A 22,138-nucleotide genomic window follows, 5' to 3' on the forward strand; every position below is an offset into this window, starting at 1 on the left:
AGCCATCCATCACCTGCCATATACACTTATGTGCAGATGATTGAGAGAACCTCGTGATGTCACCGGTGGCGCCCTGGAAGGATCGGAGGTGAAGAAATTGAGGGCAGTGGTGACTTTAACTGCGATGGGCAATGTGTGGCCACCAGGCCCAGCTGGGAGCAGCTCTTCATGAAGGAACGTGCAGATGTCTGTGACCATCTGGTGACTCAATCTGAGCCGGTGCAGGCACTGTTGCTCAGAGAGGTCCAGGAAGCCTCTGTCTGTACACCCACTCACATGGGTAATGCCTCCTGCGACCTCAGCCCCTCCGTTGACCCTTTCTTTGCTCTTCTCCAGGTCCTTGTTGCACACCTCTGTCTTGTGCACCTGCAGATCCCAGAACTGCACAACAAGCCTGCTGGATGTGCCTCCTCCTCAGATGTACTGTGGAATAGATCCATTGGCCCCTCCATCCTGAGCTTGTCAGTTTGAGGGGCTCCAAAATGTAGGTAAATTTCTGTGAACACAAAGATTCTCAGTCTTAAAGAATTCTCAGTCTAAACACAAAGAAGTCCCAGCCAAATGTTTGTCTGAGAGAATTGAGTGCCCAGCTGCAATACCTGACCTTTTATTGAGATGTGTCAATCTCTGGTATAAAGGGCCTAATGAGCTACGGCTGCAACACGCCTCTGTTTCTATGGGATGTTTCAGAAGCCACGGGAGACACGTTCAGAGGAAGTTAAATTTGATTCTGTTGCAGAATCCACAAAAAGTTAATTACCTTAAGTCTTTCAACTTCCTGAATTAGCCCTTTAAATATCGGCCCGCCAGCTTTAAATGCCGGCGGGACTTCGGGGTTTCTGTTGCGTGCGCGCATCCAAATAGGCCTGGGTTAAACCCAGAAGTAGGCGCATTGGAACCGGGATGCAGTCCCGTTCCGACGAGCTGGTACTTTAACTTCCAAGCCGCCCCCAACCCATCCGTTCTTGGGGGTTAAAATTACCGCCATAGAGTACAAAATCAAAGAAGTTATGCTAAACCTTTATAAAACACTGGTTAGGCCTCAGCTAGAGTATTGTGTCCAATTCTGGATACCACACTTTAAGGAAGGATATCAAGGGGTTAGAGAGGGTGTAAAGGAGATTTACTGGAATGGTACCAGATATGAGGGACTTCAGTTATGTGGAAAAGCAGAGAAGGTTAAGGGGAGATTTAATAGAGGTGTTCAAAATCATGAAGGTTTTTAATAGAGGAGAATTTTTTTGCGCAGCGAGTTGTTATGATTTGGAATGCACTGCCTGAAAAGGTGGTGGAAGCAGATTTAACAGTAACTTTCAAAAGGGATTTGCATATATACTTGAAAAGGAAAAATTTACAGGACTATGGGGAAGGAGCAGAGGAATAGGACTAATTGAAAAGCTCTCACAAAGAGGTGGCACAGGAGTGATGGGCCGAATGACCTCCTTCTGTGCTGTATGATTCTATGATTCTATGACCAGTATTTTCATTATGTAAAAGAGGCCGTGTGTATTTAACTTTTGTTCCAGTTCTGCATTCTAGGTCCTATTGCTATCATACACTGCTAGGATCCTTTGTGACTGTCAATCTGAATTATACCAACAGAATCAAAGCCATGAAAGGTCCACTTTAATTTTATTGCTGGTCTTTTCTCATTCTTATTTCATTACATTCTTGTAATTTTTTTGAATAAGTCACCTATAGATCATGATGCAGAATTGATTCTAAAATTTTGAGACCAACAATGAATTATAATTGAAGCAATAATACCTCAGACACAAGGAATAATACTTCTTATAAGTGAAAGTGAAATCTATTCATTGATTTGCTCTTGATTGTATTTTTAATCTGATACAAGGTATGAAAGTTTGTTGTGAATGTGTGATTAAGTGAATTAATGTTAAGTAAAGTGATGTTGTTAGCCTTTGCTAAGTGGAGTGATTTCAATTATTTGTTCGTCAATTCAGGGGAGAAAACAAAGCAGCTTAAGGTAAAAACATGACTGCAACAAGATTCATGTAACTTTTTGTAACATAAGGTAAGAATGAAAAGGAAACCATGTGCACTAATTTTTGGACTAATTCCACAAAACTTAAAATCCACTAGACCTACTAGCAGTAGTTATATTTTTAAAATAGGAATATGTTATCTGATTTTTGCGTTTGAAGTTTCCTTCATCTAAGGATTATAACCGAAGCAAATAGCTCCACTTCACTGAATATCAATACACTTAATCACACACTTCATACCCTGTGTTGTGATACAAATACACTGAAGAGTTAATCAATAAACACATTTTAGTTTCACTTATTAGAAGTTTTATCCTGGTACCTGAGGAAATTCATTGCTGCACTTGTTTTAAAATCAATTTTGTATCATTTTTTAATAAAACAAAAACTAAATTCAAAAATTACTGTGTTATTAAAATAATTCCTTTATGCTGCAATAGAAACAAAAGTACATTACACTTCCCAAATTTATATCGTGCTGAAAACAACCTCCAGTTATTGTATATTATTGAAAAATCCAGTTCACCCAGCAATGACAAAATTCATAACAAAGAAACCATTTCAAACATAACTATCCAAAATGTAGCAGTTGAAGCAATATTATTCCACTGAAAGCGCAATTATTGCAAAATTGAAATAATAAATACAAAACTTGCTGTAAAATATTTCAAACTATTTCTCAAATCACTCAAATCTGTGTAGTTAATAGACATTCAAAATTCAATTTCCGTTGAACTGTTGTCTGTGTCTGTTTGGAAACTTTACAGCAATCGTCCCTTTTATCACACTGGCTGATGGCAAATGGGTGGTGGTAAGTCGGCCTCCTGTTTTACGCCCCACCTGATTTTCAGACGAGGTGTAGAACAGACGGCTGACTCACTGTCGCCTGTATCCTCGCTCAGCGGGAACATTTAAAATCACCTAGAAGCGGTAACTACATAAGTGCTGTTAATGAAATCTACATTTTTTTTTTATTATTCCCCCCTTCTCCTTCCACTGTAGGTTTCTCCAAGATATCCTAAGGTATTCCACACCTACTATTATTCTCCTTCATGCAGCACATGTTGGAATAAGGGCTAACCCAGCAATCCTGGCTAAAAAGCCTCTGGGACCTCTGCACAAGATCTGAATCAAGTGCTGACAAATTGACGAACTGGCCTCAGTAGATGCTGCAAGGCCAGCTCATGAATATCATTTAAGCAGGTAGGGCTGGACCATGACTAAGGGGGCTCAGAAAATATCGTGAGAAGATTTGAAGGGGGCAAAAATTGTTAGAGAGTTTTTAGATTATTTTTTTAAAAAGTTTTTAGTCTTTGCAAAGATTGTAGAGGGGAAAAAGTGACTGGGGATGGAGAGGATGGAAAATGCAACGCAGAGACGTAAAATGGAATCTATGGGCGACTGGCAGAGTAATGTTGCATCTGACTCCTGTTTAATGGTTGACAAAGTGGATGGGCTGCTGCTTGAGATGGATATAAGGAGGATTATCCTCGGACACCATCCGAGAGGACAGCAGTTCAACGTGTCTGATAAGAGGTGGCAATCTGGCTCCTCCTTTTCTACCACACCTGCGGGATGCAGGGACATATGTGAGAGATAGACAGAGAGGACAGTCAGAATGAGAGAAACATAAAGATGGGTGCCCAGAGAATTAACCAGGAGCAATGCCATGGGAGATCGAACTTGTGATATATAAAAGTGAAAAGTTATTGCAAAAGGCCACATCCTAAAATAAACAGAGATGCAAAGAAAGAAATGTTTGAAATAAATAAATCTGCAGAAATCTCCAGAGAAGAAAACAGAATCTGTGGGAAACAACTGTGAGGGAGCAGGGGTGGGGGGGTGGGGTGGTTGATAACAGGTCCATAATTTGAAACATTACTGCTAGTCTTTGCTGATGTCAGTTATTCTTAAAGTTCCTTGGTGAATAAAATTTCTGTCCAAACAGAAGCTCCTTCTAGATTGTTATATTTGATTAGTACAATGCGTGCCCTGCCACTGAGATTTTTTGCCTGCTATTAGGCAGAAGTAAATGCCTGAGAGATACCAGAATCATCTTCAATCATTATCCAAGGCAACGCAGACATATCATCGTATGCTTCTGCTGCAATTGAATAGCTGCTAAGGTCAAGCAATTGAGTTTCTTCATTTTTGTTAAGAATATTTCTTAAAAGGTTTCTTTCTTTGTTGCTGATGCTCAGCCATAGATATCAACTGTTTACCAACAACCATCAGAAATGCTGCTGTGTGTGCTCAGAGAACATGAGAAAGTTTGGAGCAAGAAAATTCTAATTGCCCCTTCATGTCCACTCCACCTAGAGTCCGGGTATGATCATTCTATCACAGACTTCCTTCCCATCATCTGTTCATCCTTTACTTTAAGGAATACTAAGTTTTCCTGAATCTTCCCCAGGAGTGTTGGGGCAGGACTTCCTCTCACCATCCCATCCCACTCTGAACCTGGTCCAGTTTCCTAAGCTGAGGATCATTGCATAATCTAGAGCAGGATCCAGACGGGACCCCTGTCAGTAAGAGGGAGTATGCTGCTGCCCACTGGGGAATTTGGGTGGTGTTGCAGAGATGCTGCTGTGGTGGCACCTGAAGAGGAGGCCATTTAAAGAGTGTGGAATCAGTCCTGAAGGTACGAAACAGTTTTCTTTTTCGGCCTTGTAATTGGACCGAGGCCGAAAAAGGTGAATGTTTGACGCCTGAGGGGTGGAGAGATGCCCACTAATGGGCCCTCTCCATCCAAAAGAGTCATCAGGGAGCCTTCCACTGCTGCCCAGGAACTACTGCCACCTCTCTCCTGTTGGTCACTGCAGTTGGTGGGTACAGCAGCAGAAGACAGGTATTGCACTAGCTTGCCGGATTCCATCTCCCTGCTGCTACTTACGTACAGCAGGTGGGAAAGGCTGGCTTGTGGCCTTCTCGGCTGGAGCAGAGTGAGAAAGATAGAAGATGGGGCAGGATAGTCCTTGCTGCCCAATTTTTCTGGGTTTTTCGCTGCTAGTCCATCCATTTTGGGGTGGGACAGCAGAGGAAAATCCAGGTCTATATTCCTTCTTTCATCTCTCCTGAAAAATATAACAATTTGCAACTTGGATGCTTGTCCTATATATGCAGGTCAATTTATTTTTAGTGACATTGGCATTTCTTTTTTAACGTTGTTTTCTCCACTTTTCACCTTCACTGGGTTTTGCTCACTACTTTTAGTGAAGTAGAACAGTTGCTATTTGGCTGAGTTCTGGAATGGTCAGGTGACCTGTGCCCAAAATTGGTCTGAAAAAGCTGCTCAAAGGTAAATGGGAGTAGCATAAAATGACTCTTATTCTGATTTTATCTCTGTTCGTTTGGAGACGTGTCCTGCCTGAAATAGAGGGGCAATCTTGTTAGTTATTTTATGGAACAAGTACCACCCAAGTGGTTCAAAATTGGGCTCAATTTGGTCTTCCTTGCAAAAACCAAAATTGCCAAATTTAAACTATTCCTGTATCAATTCAATTTGCTGCTTTCCTTGCTATCTTTTGTTGTATGATAAAATAAATTACATACCAAAAAGTAGGGATGTAAATAATGTATGATCCCTTTATTGTTCTCTTGAGATATTTGTCCAGAAAGAATGATTTTGGACAAAAGTTCAAAATGGTTTTACTAGTGATGATACTGGCAAAAATAATTAATTTGCAGTTCTGGAAGAATCGGATGCCACCTAGTATCCAAAATTTCTCAATTCTGCACAAGTGGATAAATGGAGAAATCAATGGCATATGAAAGTATGGGTACAAACATAGAAGAGGTGATTATTAATAGGAGAACCTTATGATTTTGAAAGGTCAGGTTACTGATAAAAAAAGGAGGAGCTAGAGGCAGAGGGAAAACGACAGCAACAAAAAGAAGGCATGAAGATTCACAAGAACAAAATAAAACATTCTGGATACACACAGCAGGCTAGTCAGCTTGTAAAAGTGAAAGACAGGCTAACATTCTGAGTGAAATACACCACCCAAGTCGCATCTGAAATGTTAAACTGTCTTTCTCCTTCAAATGATTATAAACCCATTATGTATTTCCATCATTTTCTATTTTTATTTCCAGAACTGATTTTTTTAGCTCAACTGTAATGAACAGTTCATGTGGATTTCCACGGTACATGACATTTTCACTAATATGTAAGTAAAAAGAAAATTGAAAGTTGTAAGATATTTGCAAGTTTTGAAATAAATACCTATATCACATTGCCAATTGATCTTTCAACTATCTGCTTGTTAGTTTTCTATTATTTTAAGGTGTGGTTCTGTTTTGTAGAATAAGCTTTCCCTCAATCATTTACCGTCGTCTTCTGAGATGGAATTGACATGATTTCTAGCTGTGACAATAGAAATCATTTGTGCTGCAGATGTTAAGTAGCTACGTTATCTCCAGAGAACATAAACATGAGAACATAAGAAATAGGAGCAGGGGTAGGCCATCCAGCCCCTCGAGCCTGCTCCACCATTCAACAAGATCATGGCTGATCTTCTACCTCAACGCCATTTTCCTGCACCATCCCCATATCCCTTGATGTCTTTAATATCGAGAAATCTATCGATCTCTATTTTGAATGTACTCAATGACTGAGCCTCCACAGCTCTCTGGGGTCGAGAATTCCAAAGATTCACCACCCTCTGAGTGAAGAAATTCTCCTCATCTCAGTCCTAAATGGTCTACCCCTTATTCTGAGACTGTGACCCCTGGTTCTAGACTCCCCAGCCAGGGAAAACATCCTCCTTGCATCTACCCTGTCGAGCCCTGTAAGAACTTTGTATGTTTCAATGAGATCACCTCTCATTTTTCTAAACTCTAGAGAATACAGGCCTAGTCAAACCATTCTCTCCTCATGCGACAATCCCACCACCCCAGGAATTAGTCTGGTGAACCTTCGTTGCATTCCCTCTATGGCAAGTATATCTTTTCTTAGGTAAGGAGACCAAAATTGTACACAATACCCAAGGTGCAGTCTCACCAAGACCCTCTTTAATTGCAGTAAGACATATTTATTCCTGTACTCAAATCCTCTTGAAATAAAGGCCAACATACCATTTGCCTTCCTAATTGCTTGCTGCACCTGGATGTTAGCTTTCAGTGACTCATGTACAAGGACACCCAGGTCCCTTTGAACTTCAACATTTCCCAATCTCTCACCATTTAAAAAACACTCTGCATTTCTGTTTTTCCTACCAAAGTGGATAACTTCACATTTTTCCACATTATATTCCATCTGTCGTGTTCTTGCCCGCTCACTTAGCCTGTCTATATCCCCTTGAAGCCTCTTTGCATCCTCCTCACAACTCACATTCCCACCCAGTTTTGTTTCATCAGCAAATTTGGAAATATTACATTTGGTCCCCTCATCCAAATCATTGATATAGATTGTGAATAGCTGAGACCCGAGCACCGATCCCTCCGGTACCCCACTAGTCACTGCCTGCCAACCTGAAAAGGACCCGTTTATTCCTACTCTCTGTTTTCTGTCTGTTTACCAATTCTCAATCCATGCCAATGTATTACCCCCAATTCCATGTGCTCTAACTTTGTTCACCAACCTCCTGTGTGAGACCTTATCGAAAACCTTCTGAAAATCCATATACACCACATCCACTGGTTCCCCCTTATCTATTCTACTAGTTACATCCTCAAAGAACTCCAATAGGTTTGTCAAACTTGATTTTCCTTTCATAAGTCCATGTTGACTCTGCCAAATCCTATTATTATTTTCTAAGTGTCCTGTTATCACATCCTTTATAATAGATTCTAGCATTCTCCTTACTATTGATGTCAGGCTAACTGGTCTGTAGTTCCTTGTTTTCTCTCTCCCTCCTTTCTTAAATAGTGGGGTTACATTTGCTACCCTCCAATCTGCAGGAACCATTCCAGAATCTATAGAACTTTGAAAGATGAGAACCAATGCATCCATTATCTCTATAGCCACATCTTTCAAAACCCTGGGATGTAGATCATCAGGTCTTTGGGATTTATTGACTTTTAGTCCCATTAATTTCTCTAGTATTATTTTTTAATAATACTAATTTCTTTCAGTTCCTCATTCTTGCCAGATCTTCGGTTCTCTAGTATTCCTGGGAGGTTTTTTGAATCTTCTTCCGTGAAGACAGACACAAAGTATTTTTTAAATTTCTCTGCCATCTCCTTATTCCTCATAATAAATTCTCCCATCTCTATCTGTAAGGGACCCACATTTGCCTTCGCCAGTCTTTTCCTTTTTACATACATATAGAAGCTTTTACAGTCCGTTTTTATGTTTCTCGCTAGTTTACTCTCATTCTATTTTCTCTTTCTTTATCAATTTCTTGGTCCTCCTTTGCTGAATTCTAAAATGCTCCCAATCCTCAGGCTTACTGCTTTTTCTGTTGACTTTAGATGCCTCTTTCTTTGATTTAATACTATCTTTAATTTCTCTTGTTAGCCATGGTTGGACCACTTTTCCTGTGGGGTTTTTGTGCCTTAAAGGAATATATATTTGTTGCAAATTATGTGTTAATTCTTTAAATGCTAGACATTGCCTGTCTGCCGTCATATCTTTCAATATAGTTACCCAATCAACACAGCCAACTTGCGCCTCATACCTTCGTAGTTTCCTTTGTTTAGAATTAAGACCCTAGTTTCAGATTGAACTACATCACTTTCAAACTTAACAAAGAATTCTATCATATTTTGATCACTCTTTCCTAAGGGCTCCTTTACAACAAGATTATTAATTAATCCCATCTCATTGCACACTACTAGATCTAAAATAGCCTGTTCCCTAGTTGGTTCCTCAACATACTGATCTAGAAAACCATCTTGTATACATTCCAGGAATTCGTCCTCCACAGTATTAGTGCTAATTTGGTTTGCCCAATCTATATGTCGATTAAAGTCCCCCATGATTACTGTATTACCCTTGTTACAAGCACTTCTAATTTCCTGCTTTATACCGTGCCCTACATTACCACTACTGTTCGGTGGCCTATAAACAACTCCCACCAATGTTTTCTGCCACTTACTGTTTCTTAACTGCACCCAAACTGATTCTACATCTTGATCTTCTGAGCCAAGGTCCTTTCTCACTATTGTACTGATCTCATCCTTTAATAACAGCATTACCCCACCTCCTTTTCCTTTTTGCCTGTCCTTCCTAAATGTCAAATATCCTTGAATATTCAGTTCCCAACCTTGATCACCCTGTAGCCACGTCTCTGTAATGGCAATTAGATCATGCCCATTTACTTCTATTTGTACTGTCAATTAATCTACCTTGTTGCGAATGCTGCCTGCATTCAGATAATGTGCCTTTAATTTTGCCTTCTTAACATTTTTTCCTATTTTTACCTTATTTGCTGCTGGCCTTTGTTTCCGCTGCCTTCCAGTTTCACTTACTACTTTTCTGCCTTCCACTTCCAGCTTTGTTACTCTCCCGTCTGAATCTCCTCTCAGGTTCCCACCCCCCTGCCAAGTTAGTATAAAACCTCCCCAATAGCACTAGCAAACCTTCCCACAAGGATATTGGTCCCGGCCCTGTTGAGGTGTAACCCATCCGGCATGTACAGGTCCCACCTCCCCCAGAACCGGCCCCAATGCTCCAGGAATCTAAATCAGAGGGGTGCACAGTAGCATATCAATAAGAACAGCCTAAGCTATGATCACAAGGATAAGGAAAAGTGCTTTGCCAACTATAAAGCTTGATGACTAGACTACTTTAAAAAGCTAATGTCTGACTACTGAAGCACATTGTTACATGATTGTATTTTGACATAATGGTTTTGTCTTTAATTACCAGCAGTTTTTACATTTTTTTAATGAAGTATGTTTCTATTTCGACAAGTGTTCACAAATGAAATGTAACTTTATTCAGCACAAGATCTTGCCAAAATAAAATTCTTCATATGCATATTTATTTATTAAAAGTATAGACCGGAAGTAAGATAGCACTGAAGCACAGTGGAGTTCAACTCAGAGTCCCCTGACTTCCAACCCCAATCTAATCCACAATTTCGATTCAACAATAGAGTGAGTCTTGGTAGCTCTTGGCTAGGCCACTATATGAGGCATATCACTGCAGTAGAGAAAAAAACTAGTATGACAACCTCTGCTATGCAAAAATAGCCTCCTTTTTGAAATTCATGAACAGAGTTAATGCTAACCATAGAAGAATCTAAGGTCCAGCCTGTCTTCTGGTGATAAGAGTAAGATGCTAGTAAAGAACCGATATCATTGACAATACTGAGATAATACTTTGTTTCATGGAACTGCTTTCAACCATTGTGAGCTGCAGCATCTTTCAAACTGCAAATATCACTTCACTCAAAATTCAAATTTCAAAAGAGAATTAAACTACAAAAACCTAGCCATGATTTTACAGAATCATTTCAACACAAGTAATCTTTCTGATCTGTTATCCTACCCCCAAAATACATGCTGATGTCAACTTCAGAAGAGTACCTCTCCAGCACTAAGGTGATATTTCCATTTCCCACACGAGCTGTGCTTGGAACCTCTCCACATGATGCCAAGTTTATGAGAACAAGTGATAAATTTTCCGATTCAATTCTCCTGGATGAATTTCTAAGATAGGTCTGGATTTCAAAGTATTGTACAGAGAGATTGCCAGATGTAAAATGTAATATTGTGATTAAAAATTATTCAGAAGCCAGTTAAACATATTGCAGATCATTTTGGCTAGGAATCAGAAGACTTAATAAGTAGATATGTAGAAACTCGTGTATTATAATAAAGGAAACTAATGTGAGGAAAAATCCATCTTCCAAACAAGGACAGGCAGAATATTTAGCTAACCGATCAATGGGGCAGTAGTGGGAAATATTTATGTGTGAGATGGATAAAGTACAAAATAATTATATCCCTATAAGGTGAAAAGGAGGTGTATCAAAGGATAGAGTTCAGTGGGTAATTAGAAAGATTAAAACTAAGCTGAATCTTACAAGCGACAAGCTTTCCCCGAAGCACGAATGTGAGGCCTGGGTCATTTTAACTCCTAGGCCTCATTACCATAATCCATGCCTGATTCCTGCCCAAACCTGATGGGAATAACAAGGAGGCCGGCGAAGGGGAGTGGGGTAAGATGGCAGGAGGCATCAGGGACCTCCAAGAATGGTCCCTGACAGTCAGGTAAGTAGATCCGGGGGCTCCAGATACAATCACGGTCGGGGGAGAACAGAGGAACATAGGAACAGGAATAGGCCATTCAGCCCTCGAGCCCGCTCCACCATTTGATAAGATCATGACTAATCTGTGATCTAACTCCATATACCTGCCTTTGGCCCATATCCCTAAATACCTTTGGTTGCCAAAAAGCTATCTATCTCAGATTTAAAATTAGCAATTGAGCTAGCATCAATTGCCATTTGCGGAAGAGAGTTCCAAACTTCTACCACCCTTTGTGTGTAAAAGTGTTTTCTAATCTCACTCCTGAAAGGTCTGGCTCTAATTTTTAGACTGTGCCCCCACTCCTAGAATCCCCAACCAGCGGAAATAGTTTCTCTCTATCCACCCTATCTGTTCCCCTTAATATCTTATAAACTTCGATCAGATCACCCCTTAACCTTCGAAACTCTAGAGAATACAACCCCAATTTGTGTAATCTCTCCTCGTAACTTAACCCTTGAAGTCCGGGTATCATTCTAGTAAACCTACGCTGCACTCCCTCCAAGACCAATATGTCCTTCCGAAGGTACGGTGCCCAGAACTGCTCACAGTACTCCAGGTGCGGTCTAACCAGGGTTTTGTATAGCTGCAGCATAACTTCTGAACCCCTTGTACTCAAGTCCTCTAGATATAAAGGCCAGCATTCCATTAGCCTTCTTGATTATTTTCTGCACCTGTTCATGACACTTCAATGATCTATGCACTGAACCCCAAAGTCCCTTTGAACATCCACTGTTTTTAACTTTTTACCATTTAGAAAGTACCCTGTTCTATCCTTTTTTGGTCCAAAGTGGATGATCTCACATTTGCCTACACTGAATTCCATTTGCCACAGTTTTGCCCATTCACCTAATCTATCAATATCCCTTTGCAATGTTATGTTTTCATCTACACTGCTTACAATGCCACCAATCTTTGTGTTATCAGCAAACTTAGATGTGAGACTTTCTATGCCTTCATCTAAGTCATTAATAAATATTGTGAATAATTGAGGCCCCAAGACAGATCCCTGCGGGACTCCACTAGTCACTTCCTGCCAATGTGAGTACCTACCCATTATCCCTACTCTCTGTCGCCTTTCGCTCAGCCAACTTCCTAACCAAGTCCGTACTTTTCCCTCGATTCCATGGACATCTATCTTAGCTAACAGTTTCTTATGTGGGACCTTATCAAATGCCTTCTGGAAGTCCATATAAATAACATCCATTGACATTCCCCTGTCCACTACTTTAGTCATCTCTTCAAAAAATTCAATCAGAATGGGGGCCCGGGGTAGGGGAGGCCCAAGGTTTCTTTGAGGGGCCCGGAGGAGCACTCCTGCTTCCCTTGGGCCAGAAGGAAACCATTAAAAAATTGAAAGCTGTACCCTTCCGTCCTTCTTCTGGGCTTGCTGCTCCTTGATGACTGGTGTTCAGCAACAGATGACTGCAACAGCAGGTTAAAATAGGCCCCGATATTGACGGGGAGGTGGAGAGGATGCGGGGAAGGCCGAAATCGCTGACGAACACGGCAAAGCCAGGGACGTGGACGCCCTGCCTATCTCAACGGCAGGGCCTCATTTAAATAAAATGATGCAGTTTCCCACCCGACAGCTAGCCAGATTGATAGCCTGGCCAACGGGCAGGACCGCAAGCAAGCAGCAGGAGGCCGCAGGTCGGGACCATGGGGGCAGTTAGTGAAGTTCGGGGCTCAGGGCCATGATTGGCGCGGGTGGGGGTGGAGGCTGTTAACGGAGCCGCGATCAGGGCCGGTGGGGTGTGTGAGGGTGGGAGGCTCGCGATCGGAGAGATGGTGGGGGGGGGGGGTGAGGCTGGAGATCAGGGTGGTGAGCAGAAGGCTCCGGGCAACGAACGGGGCTAGAGGTGGGGGTATCCCGATTGAAGGGAGGCCGAAGGCTTCCTTGTGAGGCCTGAAGGAGCACTCCTGCCCCCTCCTGGCCCAAAAGAAAACCTGAAAAATAAATTTTGACCTTACCTGCTGGGCCTCTCCTTGGCCAGGATCCTTTCTGCAGGTGTTCTGCTCACCTGCACAAAAGATCAGCTTAATATCGGAACACACCGGGAAGGAAGCAGGATCAGTGGGGGTAACTGACATCCGTTATTTTTAACAGAACCCCCCGCCCCCCCACCACGGTCTCCGCCAGGTGGGGGCAGTTAAAATCGGAGCCTAAAGAGTCTGGGTCTGAATAACGTCATCAGACCCCAAATTTTAAATCTCAATGAGGCCCTCACCTGCCTGAGGTCAGGACCTCACACGCTGACCAAAACAGACATGTTAAAATGATGCATGCTGCCACATCAGTGAGAAAATAGTGAGTGTTGCCATGATTTCACCACCCCCGCCCCGCCCAATCCACCGCACGCCCTGTTCTCATCAGGCACAGAGGTTAAAATTAGGGCTTTAGAATCCAGAATGCAAGATCAAATTAGCGAGCATTTAGAAGTGCATGGGTTAATCAGGGATTGCTGGCATGGATTTGTTAAAAGCAAGTTATGTTTGACAAATTTAAGGGAGGTTTTATGAAGAGGTGATCAATTGGATAGATAAAAGGAATACAGTTGTATATGAATTTTCGACAAGTTGTTTTGGAAGAGGGTTGTTAGAAAAATTCAAGATTGTACCATAGCAGCATGGGTAAACAATTGCTCAACAGGCAAGAAAGATTGACTTAGATTAAACAGGTTTTCTTCAGATTGGAGATGGGTTGGAAGTGGTGTATACTCGGGGTCAGTGCTGCCAGGATTGGTGCAGGTAAAGGACACCCATTTGTTTGTGATACACATAGATGACTAGAGTTGATACAAAAATAATAGGTTTGAAAAACAGTGAGGAAGACTGTAAAAGATTTCAGGAAGACATGGATAAGTTGGCATAATGGGCAGACATGTGGCAGATGCAATTTAATGTGAATAAGCATGAAATAATGGGACAGATTTTAAGGGCAGGCATGGAATAGGTGGGCAGTGGGCAGATTGCCTGCCTATTCCTGTTGGTGGGAGGCCCAATCTATTTCGAAGGCCAAGTATAATTGCCATGCCGCCATGCCCAAAAGGGCATCCCACTGCTGCTCACCGGCTCTGCGCTGGTGCAATATCAGGTGATCTGGAGACCGAGTTGGCTGGCAGGTGGATAGGTCCGGGAGAGGGACCAATCATGGAGGGGAGAAGCCAAGAGCAGCAGCAGCCCACTGTATTCTTTTGGAGCCACAAGGAACACTATATTTATTATTTGTTCATGGGATGTGGGCATCACTGGTAAGACCAGCATTTATTGCCAATCCCTAATTGCCCTTGAGAAGGTGGTGGTGAGCCGCCTTCTTGAACCGCTGCAGTCTGTGTGGTGAAGGTTCTCCCACAGTTCTGTTAGGAAGGGAGTTCCAGGATTTTGACCCAGTGATGATGAAGGAACGGGGATATATTTCCAAGTCGGGATGGTGTGTGACTTGGAGGGGAACATGCAGTTGGTGTTGTTCCCATGTGCCTGCTGCCCTTGTCCTTCTAGGTGGTAGAGGTCACTGGTTTGGGAGGTGCTGTCGAAGAAGCCTTGGTGAGTTGCTGCAGTGCATTTTGTGGATGGTACACACTGCAGCAACTGTGCGCCGGTGGTGAAGGGAGTGAATGTTTAGGGTGGTGGATGGGGTGCCAAATAAGCGGGCTGCTTTGTCCTGGATGGTGTCCAGCTTCATGTCTTCTGGAGCTGCACTCATCCAGGCAAGTGGAGAGTATTCCATCACACTCCTGACTTGTGCCTTGTAGATGGTGGAAAGGCTTTGGAGAGTCAGGAGGTGAGCCACTTATCAGCCCAAGCCTGGATGTTGTCCAGGTCTTGCTGCAGCGGGCACGGACTGCTTCATTATCTGAGGGGTTGCGAATGGAACTGAACACTGTGCAATCGTCAGCGAACATCCCCATTTTTGAACTTATGATGGAGGGAAGGTCATTGAAGAAGCAGCTGAAGATGGTTGGGCCTCGGACACTGCCCTGAAGAGCTCCTGCAGCAATGCCCTGGTCTGAGATTATTGGCCTCCAACAACCACTTCCATCTTCCTTTGTGCTAGGTATGACTCCAGCCACTGGAGAGTTTTCCCTCTGATTCTGCTCCCTTTAGTTGCAACAACCTAATTTGGAACTTACCTTTTTTGACCTTTCCTGGTTTAGTGCCTGATAGAACTGGTGGAGTGTGAAAGGCGCTTGCTTTGTCTAGTTGTCCTTCAAAATTGCACCTGGATCCCATGAACATCATAAGACCCTGATTTGCATGTAGCATTGAGGCTCCCACCTGATTCCGGGGGATGCCTGGGCAGCCCAGCACAAGGCCCCAGAGAATATGGCAGTGGGTGGAATCTGAGCAGGAATGGGGCAGTAAGTGCAGCACAGCTATTTTAGGACCAGAACCACCCCATTTCCGCTGAGCGGACCGAGTTAAAATTGGCGCTAATAAATTTTGGAAGGGAGCAAAAGGAACAGAAGTATACACTGAATAACAAGATGCTGAAGCTAAACAGAGAGCCCCTGGGGTGCAAATGCACAGTGTTCAGTTCCATTTGCAACCCCTCAAATAATGAAGCAGTCCGAGCCTGCATGCAGCAAGACCTGGACAACATCCAGGCTTGGGCTCATAAGTGGCAAGTAACATTCGCGCCAGACAAGTGCCAGGCAATGACCATCTCCAACAAGAGAGAGTCTAACCACCTCCCCTTGACATTCAATGGCATTACCATCGCCGAATCCCCCACCATCAACATCCTGGGGGTCACCATTGACCAGAAACTTAACTGGACCGGCCACATAAATACTGTGGCTACAAGAGCAGATCAGAGGCTGGGTATTCTGTGGCGAGTGACTCACCTCCTGACTCCCCAAAGCCTTTCCACCATCAACAAGGCACAAGTCAGGAGTGTGATGGAATACTCTCCACTTGCCTGGATGAGTGCAGCTCCAACAACACTCAAGAAGCTGGACACCATCCAGGACAAAGCAGCCCGCTTGATTGGCACCCCATCCACCACCCTAAACATTCACTCCCTTCACCACCGGCGCACTGTGGCTGCAGTGTGTACCATCCACAGGGTGCACTGCAGCAACTCGCCAAGGCTTCTTCGAAAGCACCTCCCAAACCCGCGACCTCTACCACCTAGAAGGACAAGAGCAGCAGGCACATGGGAACAACACCACCTGCACGTCCCCCTCCAAGTCACACACCATCCCGACTTGGAAATATATCGCCGTTCCTTCATCGTCGCTGGGTCAAAATCCTGGAACTCCCTTCCTAACAGCACTGTGGAAGAACCTTCACCACACGGACTGCAGCGGTTCAAGAAGGTGGCTCACCACCACCTTCTCAAGGGCAATAAGGATTGGGAAATAAATGCCGGCCTCGCCAGCGACGCCCACATCCCATGAATGAATAAAAATAAAAATTCGCTGAAAGTGCAGGTAAGATAAAACCATAAATAAGGTCAACAGTATTTTCAGTTTTATAAATAGGTGCATGCAGTGCAAGAGTAAAGCAGTAATGATAACTTTGCACATAACATTGGTTAGGCCACAGTTAGAGTAATGTGTACACTTTTAAGCACCCCATTACGGAAAGGGCATTAAAGCCACAAAGACTTGACAGTGTAGATTCACTAGGGTCTTACCAAGGATAAGGAGAGACATGAGACATTGAGCCAATTTTCACTGGGCAGAGAAGGTTAAGAAGACGTTTAATACAGGTTTTTAAAATTATGAAGGATTTTGATAGACTGATTAGGGAGAAGTTATTTCCTCTGGTTAGAGAGTGTGTGCTGGATACAGTAACCTAGTGGTTATGGTAGTGGATCAGTAACTCAGAAGTCATGAGTTCAAATCCCACCATGGCAAAATTGAATTTAATGGGTAGAATTTTCACTTCGAAATGGAGGGGTGTGGTGGGGGGGAGGATTTTTGGGTGCGAAACCCGGAAGGTAAGTTGGTGGGCGATCACGACCTTAATGAGGCCAATAAGTTTTACTTCCGGTTTTCGCGTCTGGCAGCCAGCCTGATTGAGGAGCAGATTGGAGAGCCGGGAAGAAGATTGGATGGGGCGGAGAGAAGATTGGATCGGCTGGGGAGAAGATTGGATGGGCTGGGGAGAAGATTGGAAGGCCGGGAAGAAGATCGGGGGGCCGGGAAGAAGATTGGATGGGCAGAGGAGGAGATGGGATGGGCCGGGCCTTGGAGATTGGAGGTCGCTGGAGGTTGGGTGAAGAATCGGAATTAATTGGGGGGTCCACCATGGGGCGGGGGGAGGGGTCTGCCAATGGGGGGTGGAGGCGGCCGATCGCGGAAGTCCTGTCGGCCAGGTGAGTTTATTGGGCCTGAATGAAGCATTCCTGTTCCTCCGGGCCCACAAGCAGTGCAATAAATGCACTCACCTCATTAATCCAGCCCTTCCCACCCGCTTTCACCTGACGTTAATCAGAAGTGATGGGAAACCCAAACAGATAAGGTAATGTTCATTTTAATTTTCCAACACACAAAATATTAAGTACCTCAAGTATCTCAGTGAGGTACATTACCCCTTTAAGTATCGACCCGCCGGCTTTAAGTGGGGGCGGGACTTCCTGTTGTCTGCTGTGCACACGCAGCCAAACCTGCCTGGGTTAAACCCATAAATGGGCGAGTTGGAGCCAGGATGCAGTCCCACTCCAAAAAGTTATTATTTTAACTTCGCACCCGCCCCCAACCCACCCGTTCTTGGGGGTTAAAATTTACCCCAATAAATTTGATAATTTGTGGGCTAACACCAGCAAAATAACCATGAAAGCTTCCAGAATATCATAAAAACCCAACTGGTTCACTGCTGTCTTTCAGGGAAGGGAACGTACCACATGTATCTGGTCTGTCTTACATGTAACTCCAGTCTCACACAGTGTAGTTGGCTCTTAATTCCCTCTGCAGCCTAGCAACCACCCAATTGTAAAGAATTGCTACAAGTTCATTAAGAAGAAAATTGGCGATGACCAGTTATCGTATTTGGATAAGATTATGGCAATCTAAGCCAATCAACCCTCCAAAGTCCTCCTCAGTAACATCTGGAAACTTGTCCCACAGATCAGTTAAGCAATAGCCTGACATAGTTGTACTCACAGAATCATATCTGTCAGCCAACATCCCAGACTCCTCCATCATCATCCTTGGTTAAGTCCTGTCATACCAGCAGGACAGACCAACCAGTGATGGGGGCGTAGTGATACACAGTCAGGTGGGACTTGCCCTGGGGAGTCCACATCATTGACTCTGGACTAAGGTCAAAGAAGGCCAAGGAAACCTCCTGATGATCACCATCTGCTGCTCCCACCCCCAGTCTCAACTGATTAATCAGTACTCCTCCATGGTGAACATCACTTGGCGGAAGCTCTGAGGGAAGCAAGGACACAGAATGTACTCTGGGTGGAGTACTTCAATGTGCACGACCAAGATTGGCTGAACAGTACCACTATTGACGGAATTGGCTGAGTCCTGAAGGACATAGTTGCCAGACGGAGCCTGCATCAAGTGATGAGGAAACCAACAGCAAAAACAACAACTTGTATTTGTATAGTGTCTTTATCATAGAAAAATGTCCCCAAGGCACTTTACATAGGCATAATTAGACAAAATTGATGTTTTTTTTCGTTCATGGGATGTGGGCATCGCTGGCGAGGCCGGCATTTATTGCCCATCCCTAATTGCCCTTGAGAAGGTGATGCTGAGACAAAGAAGTAGATATAAGGAAGGGTGAGCAAAAGGTTGCTCAAAAAGATTAATTTTAAGGACAGTCTTAAGGAAGAAGAGGGAGGTGGAGAGGCAGAGGGTTTTAGGGAGGGAATTCCAGAGCATGGGGCCTAGAAGGAGGTTACAGAGTTAGTTAGAAGCAATATCGTGAAGGGATTTAAACATGAGGATGAGAATTTTAAATTTGAAGCGTTGGAGTACTGGGAGCCAATGTAGGTCAGCTAGGACTGATGGGTGAGCGGGACGATGCAGGAAAGGATACGGGCAGGAAAATATTGGTTGAGCTGAAGTTTATGGAGGTTACAGAAAGGAAGGCCAGACTGAACAGCATTTGAATTATTGACTCTGAGGTGATAAAGGCACGAATAAGGGTTTCATGGCATTAGGGCTGAGGTAGGGCGACGGCAGGCAATATCAGGGAGGTGGAAGCTATCAGACTTTGTGATAGAGAATATAGGGGGTCAGAAGCTCAGCTCGAGGTTGAATAGGATGCCGACATTGCAAACAGTCTGGTTCAGCCTGAGGCAATGCCAGGGAGAGGGATAGAATTGGTGCCAAGGGTATGGAGTTTGTGTGGGGGTTGGGGGGGGGAGTGAAGAAAAAGGCTTCAGTCTTCCCAATGTTTAACTGGAGGAAATTGCGGCTCATCTAAGACTGGATATTGGACAAATAGTCTAAAGCACAGAAGCAGGGAAGGGGTTGAGAGAGGTGGTGATGAGGTACAGATGGGTATTGTCAGCGTATATGTAGAAGCTAATGCCATGTCTACAGATGATGATGCCAAGGGGCAGCATGTAAATGAGAAAGAAGCGGGGACCAAGGGCTGATCCTTAGGGTACACCATTAGGGTAATGGTGTGGGGGCGGGAAGAAGATCCATTGTTGGAAATGGCCTAGCTATGATCAGATAGGTAAGAGTGAAACCCAGCAATGGCAATCCCACTGAGCTGGAGGACAATGATGTGGTCCACCATGTCAAAGGCTGCAGAAAGGTTGAAGAGGACAAGAAGGGTAATACACCATGGTCAGATTCACAGAGGATGTCTTTTGTGATTTTAGTTTGGGCAGTTTCACTACTGTGGCAGGGACGGAAACCTGACTGGAGAGATTCAAACATGCAGCTGCAGGAAAGATGGGCACGAGGTTTTGAAACCGGCTTCATGGCTTCAGGTCAATCAAGCATTTTGGACAGGGGAGGGGAAGTTGAAGATGGGCAGTAGTTTGCAAGGACAGAGGGGTTAAGGGTGGGTTTATCAAGGAGAGAGGTGATGACAGTGGTTTTGAAAGTGAGAGGGACAGTAACAACGGAGATGGAACCATTTACAACATCAACTAGCATGGATGCTAGGAAAGGAAGTTGGGTGGTCAGCAGTTTAATAGAAATGGAGTTAAGGGAGCACTTGGTGGGTCTCATAGACAAGATGAGCTCAAAGAGGGCATGAGGGGAGATAAGGCAGAATCTGTAGAAAAATGCAGCTTCAGGGCTAGAGCAAGGGGAAACTTGGGAGAAGGTTTGGCTTGGTGTACAAGGGGAGGAGAGGAGAGTGGAAGCAGCAGAGGCAGCTGAACAGATGGTCTCAATCTTAGCAATACAGAAGTCTATGAACTCTTTGCAATTGTTGTTGGAGGTGAGGGTGGAGGAGAGAGGGGAGAGGGGTTTAATGAGATGGTTGGTAGTGGAGAAAAGAAGCCAGGGGTTATCTTTGCTCCCCAAGAGGATCCTGGAATAGTGTGTGGGTTTGGTAGAGGAGAGTGCAGCCCGATACCGTTTGATGTGATTGTAAAAATATGGTCTCTGGGTCATGAGGAAGTCTGCAGCTCGATAAGGGATGTGATTACTAAGAACAATTGAAATAACTTGGATCATTAAAAGACTGCTGAAGCAGTTAGCACCATAAAACTGATATCAACAGGACATAGCAGCCGAATAACATAAATGCAGGGCATATGGGATACCAATTTTAGAGCTCTCAGGATGGTCGGAAGTCGACAAACCTACGGAAGGCAAGCTTGATCACCTTGAAGTCCACAGGAAAAACCAGGTTGTACAAATGCTTGTTGTTTGATATAACTGTATTAGAACATTGCTCTTGGGTCCATAATAAAGCTTGCTGTTACAAACACACTTGCGTCCAGACCATATGGAATATTATTGAGAAGGATTAACAACCTTTGGTAGCAGTAATAATATTTTCCAACAGTGATCAAGCCAGATCTGGTGACGGTTGTTTAAACCAGTTGTGTACCAGATACGCTCATGTCTGTGCCCCTTGGACTTGAGTGAGTGAAGGTGGGGGCCAAACCAGGGGGTTGACCAGGTTGATAAAGAGTAATGGTTTTGCTGGGGACAAAGACATCAATGGTAGATATGAGGGAGTGGTTAAGCAGATTGATGGCTACAGAAGTATTGTGGCGAGTGGAGGGCCAAAGACTAGGAAGTTAGGATTTAGGAAGTGCAGTTGTAAGGGGTTTTGGGGGAGAGTTTTTTCCAGGATGGACACAGAAAGATGTGGGGTTGAAAGGGGGTAGGGGAATGTGGGTGGTGAGGGATATAAAGAAGTAATCAAAGATGGCCTTGTCTGTCATAGAGACCATGGGAGTAGAGAGGCCACAGGAGATGGCAAGGTCAAGGGGTGTCCGTGAGTATGGGCAGCAAAGTTTATGTGGTGGTTTAGGAGGACAGTGAATACAAAGAAAAGAGGGGAAGGATAGCTGAGATGCAGATTGAAATCACTGAGCATGAGGAATCATTCAATGCAGAGGCTGAAGTTGGCAGGATATGTGGGTGAGAAACTTAGGGTGCAGCTTGGGAGGACAATCAGGATTTTAAAGGAGAGATGAGAGGGTTGGAACAAGGTGAAATGCTTAAAGGTGGAGAAAATACCAGAGGAGTAGGAGGGAGAGACCACAGTGTGGTTTAGTGATAACTGCCATACCATCACCACTTACAGAAGTTAAAAGTAAAAAAAATAATCATTTTAAATTTTTTTTAATGATCAAAAGATATTAAAATAAGAGTAGTTTGACATTCTACATTTTTAAAATTTAATTTTTTGTTGTTTCGCTGTTATTAAAAGTCATCGCGATTTTAAAAAGTAGTGTAGGACTGGTATTTTCCAGCGTACCTTTTGGTGGTGTACGTATCTTCGTTTCAGCTGGGCAGATGGGTAAGTTCATGAATGTTTAAGGATTTCTA

The sequence above is a fragment of the Heptranchias perlo genome, chromosome 2 (genome assembly GCF_035084215.1).
Source record: "Heptranchias perlo isolate sHepPer1 chromosome 2, sHepPer1.hap1, whole genome shotgun sequence".
NCBI classification, from domain to species: Eukaryota; Metazoa; Chordata; class Chondrichthyes; order Hexanchiformes; family Hexanchidae; genus Heptranchias; species Heptranchias perlo.